The 4,357-nt window shown below is 45.1% G+C and overlaps 1 protein-coding gene across 1 annotated transcript in view; it reads left to right on the top strand.

The window, feature by feature from the left end:
• The window catches only part of EHBP1 (EH domain binding protein 1), a gene marked incomplete at its 3' end in the record, with an annotated part of 225,619 nt that overhangs the window by 53,126 nt on the left and 168,136 nt on the right, over positions 1-4,357 (top strand). The window lies entirely within an intron of this gene.

Raw genomic sequence — 4,357 nt, 5'->3', positions numbered from 1 at the left:
GTAAAACCTTGCTCTGTAGTAATAAGGGCTTATTAAAATACCTATTGTTATGTTGCAAATAAAATACAGGAGAGGGGAGTACTGTACTACGCTGCTTAAATTCCTTCCCTGTAAGCATCAGTCCTCCTCGCATTATTTTGCTATGAGCAATGGAGTAAACAAGTTAGAGCTGGGTTATGACTCATTGTTTTATGGGTTATGACACATTATTTTTCTGTGAGCAGGGGAATGAGCAAGTCAGAGCTGGGTTATGACATCTGCGCATCCCAAACGGCAGCGCACCCTTCCCAGTTTTGAATGCCGCTCTTTAGCTGAGAGCACGGTTTCATCCCCCGCGTTACGTAGGTGAGGAGATGGAGGCAGGGTGGAGAGGTGGGACTGGCCGTGGTCACCTAAGCGAAGTGTGGGATTCCCTGGGATCCCAATCCCACTCTCTCTGTGGGGAGAAGCTGTCCTGGGCACCCGCTGAAAACCCAAAAGATGGCTCCTGTGAATCTCTGACTCCTATGTCGGGAGCTCCCGGATTTTCTTGGAGAGCTGAGCTCCCGAGGGCTGGACAAACACCACGCTTTGCCAAATAGCGGGGCTTAACATTGCGCAGAGCGCGAGCGCTTCATGAAGTGCTTTTTTCCTTTCCCTTCTCCACCTTGGGCTGCGGCTTCCGCTCTGGGGCTGCCCGGGCTCTCAAGTGGGGGACCTGCTTTGCCTGGAGTTTCCTTGAGGAGGAAACTTCTTCTTTAAAATACATTTAAAAGGACTGTGGGGTCAAGATGGTGTGTTTAGCTCTCATTAATATAGTTTCATTCCGGACCGTTTCTCAGTAACATGATTTAATTTTTATTTGTGTTGCTTTTAAACAACAATAAACATCGCTCATATACTGAGTCCTCGCAGTGCCACAGCGCACTGATTAGAGTGGAATTTGCACTTTGGCTTTTTCTGCTTAAAAAAGCTGCTTTTTCTTTCTTGTTGGTATGTAAAGTGATTTGGGTGTCCAAAGCTTAAGGTTTATTCTGGTGACCAGTGACTGAACGTTTAAAAGGGCTGAAAGCCAAGTGTTTAATTTATACTTTTGTTTTCAAATGTCAAGTTTCTATTTTCGTTTATGAGACTTACCAACGCAAAACACAGTTTAGTTACCGTTTCCTGGAGCTTCCTTTTCTTTCTCACTTAGTTTATTTTAATCAGGGAAGTCTCCATCACCGATTGTCACTGTCCGAGTAACTCTGGATAAAACAATGTCAGCGTATTTCTCGGCCAACCCCTCTGGGTATAGCTGGCTTTCCTGTGACGTGGCAGCAGATTTATTTTTTTCAGAAGTTTATAGTGAGCGTGTAGACTTCATGTCCTGCTTTACAACACATTGCTTTTTTTCTCACGTGTCATCTTATGATATCTAGAGGTGGCAGTAGAACAGCCACCACATGCTGTTCATAGAATCCCAGAATGGTTTGGGTTGGAAGGGACCTTGAAGACCATCTAGTTCCAACCCCCCTGCCCTGGGCAGGGACACCCCCCACCAGCCCAGGTTGCTCCAAGCCCCGTCCAACCTGGCCTTGAACACCTCCAGCGATGGGGCAGCCACAGCTGCTTGGGGCAACCTGCGCCAGGGGCTCACCACCCGCACAGCAAAGAATTTCTTCCCAATATCCAATCTAAATCTCCCCTCTTCCAGTTTAAAACCGTTCCCCCTTGTCCTTTGGGTCCCCTCCATGATCAAGAGTCCCTCCCCAGCTTTCCTGTATCATCCTCAGAATACACGTATAAAAACCAGGTTGGTGGGGTTTTTTGTTTTGTGGGTTTTTTTTGTTGTTTTTTTTTCTTTTTTGTTTTTGGCGAAACACTACACAAAGCTGTAGACACTGCCAAAAAAATCTGGTCTGCGAATATACTTGAAAATACGGAGAAACTCTTTTTCCAAGAGTAAGAGCTCCACTTAGTGGTGGATGACAACATGTTCATCTGTTCGAGCAAGTCACAAATGATGCAGTGGCTTCAGAGCACAAAACACCTGCCTGGTCACAATCTGGGGGCCGGCGAGTCCTCCATCCCTAAATTGTCGACATTTACCCCTTTCAGGTTTAACATGTGGTTTTCCAAGTTTTAAAGGGACTTATTTGTCATCGAACCTGGCAAGGATAGGTCACATGTGCAGGGACCTTTACAGTCCTTTGAGGGATCTTCCTTCCGTCTCTGCCCTGCGAGACTCCAGGTTTCCCTGCCTCCTTGATTAGCAGCACTCAGAATGGAAAATACTGAAGCCCAAAAAGTTTATGGACATTCTTTCATATATATATGGACATATGTATATACATGAATTCTGCTAAAAATACGTCTTTTGGCATGTTTTCATTTATTTTTTAATTTTCTTATTATTTTATTATTCTTAATATATTTTTCGTTATTATTATGATTAAAAACCAGTCTCCAGAAGCGTTTTGTAATGCCTCAGTATGGCTGAGCAAAGAGCAGCTGAGAGATACCCAGCTGAAGTCAGATGTCTCTGCTGGCAGATGCTGCATCATTCAAACCAAGATTACTCTGAACTTTCAGAGGAGATTTTAAGTAGCGGCGAGGTGGTTTGTGCCAAAGAAACCATGCTGTAAATGAAAACGAAGCAACACATTTGGCTTTTTGGTGTGGTTTTTTTCTTTGTTTTTTTTTTTTTTTTTTCCTTGGTTTGGGTTTTTTGTTGTGTTGGTTTGTTTTACTTATTTGTTTTTTTTAATCCTGCAATACTTTGTGATCCATCACCTTGGTTATTGTAGGAATATTATTTTTTCTAACTGGATTTTTAATGTCTTAGTCCCTCTGTATTCTAGTAAGTGAACCTTTGTCATCTACTCTGTCTAAACCATAAATAATTTGATCATAGCACAGTTTCTTAATATTTAAATGTTGATATTCATTCTCCATCAGCCTCTTCCATGTCTTTACCTCCTTCACAGCTGCGTCCTTTGTACATTTACTGCTCACTTTCTTGTCTCTAATTTCATCTTTGTTTAACCACACTCTGTGTGTTGGATTATCTGATTTTTCTTCGTGAGGCAGTTCTTTGAGTTTTCTTGGGTTTTGTGCTCTTCTGTATGATAATATCGAATGCTCTGATTGGCTGTTGCAACTTGGAGAGCAAGAAATTCATAGCTAAGAATAAGAGTGACCCATCTTTGGAGAGGTAATAGGCTTTCAAAATCTTACAGGTTGGCGTTGGTTTATTTTGCCTGTTGAGTTTAGAGAATAAGGACTAGTTGCCTCCCATCTTAAAATATAAGCCACTTCCTCTAGGAAGTGTTTTTTCTCTCTCATGGCCCCTACGGGTAGTTTGAACATGTGCCATTTCCACACTTGGTTCCTTTCACTGTCTGAGCTCCGACTTCCAGTGTTAACTTTTGCAGCATTAACTTCTGATTTCTCTTACGAATTGCTTTCTCGGGGTTTCTGGTGTACTAGTGCTTAACAAAGAGCTTCCACGTGGCAGGAGGCTCTACAGGTACCAGGGAAAATCCCTCTGTCGGACTTTCTCCAGGATTTCCATGCTCTCCAATTTAAGTGAAAGAACAGTGCATGTTTCTAATCGTGGAATCATAGAACAGTTTGGGTTGGAAGGGACCTCAAAGACCATCTCGTTCCACCTCCCTGCCCTGGGCAGGGACACCTCCCACCAGCCCAGGTTGCTCCAAGCCCCGTCCAACCTGGCCTTGAACACCTCCAGGGATGGGGCAGCCACAGCTTCTCGGGGCAACCTGCCCCAGGGGCTCACCACCCGCACAGGGAAAAATTTCTGTCTAATGTTTAATCTAAACCTGCCCTCTTCCAGTTTAAAGCCATTCCCCCTCATCCTATCACTCCATGCCCTTGTAAAAAGTCCCTCCCCAGCTCTCCTGGAGCCCCTTTAGGCACTGGAAGGCCACAATAAGGTCTCCCCGGAGCCGTCTCTTCTCCAGACTGAACGCCCCCCAACTCTCAGCCTCTCCTCCCAGCAGAGGGGCTCCAGCTCTCTGATCGTTTTCGTGGCCTCCTCTGGCCCCGCTCCAACAGGTCCACGTCCTTTTTATTTTGGGGGCTCCAGAGCTGGACGCAGTACTCCAGGTGGGGTCTCACCAGAGTAGAGTAGAGGGGCAGAATCGCCTCTCCTGACCTGCTGGCCACACTTCTTCTGATGCAGCCCAGGTAGCTTTGTCTTTGTCTCTTAGCAGTAAAATAGTTTCCAACTGACGTGGCCTGTGGCAATCGTTAAGTGTCCCCTCCGAGGTGCCAGGAGGAGGGCAGCTGATGAGTTTCAGTCAACTTCAAATGAAGACTGTATCTCTACGAAGAGTTCAGCTTACGTGAAGTTCGGGCTCTGTTTCTTGATCTC

Source organism: Charadrius vociferus, unplaced genomic scaffold (genome assembly GCF_000708025.1).
Source record: "Charadrius vociferus isolate BGI_N301 unplaced genomic scaffold, ASM70802v2 scaffold139, whole genome shotgun sequence".
In the NCBI taxonomy this organism is placed as follows: domain Eukaryota; kingdom Metazoa; phylum Chordata; class Aves; order Charadriiformes; family Charadriidae; genus Charadrius; species Charadrius vociferus.
Note: the sequence above shows the minus strand (reverse complement) of the source record. Positions and strands in the feature narration are given on the sequence as shown.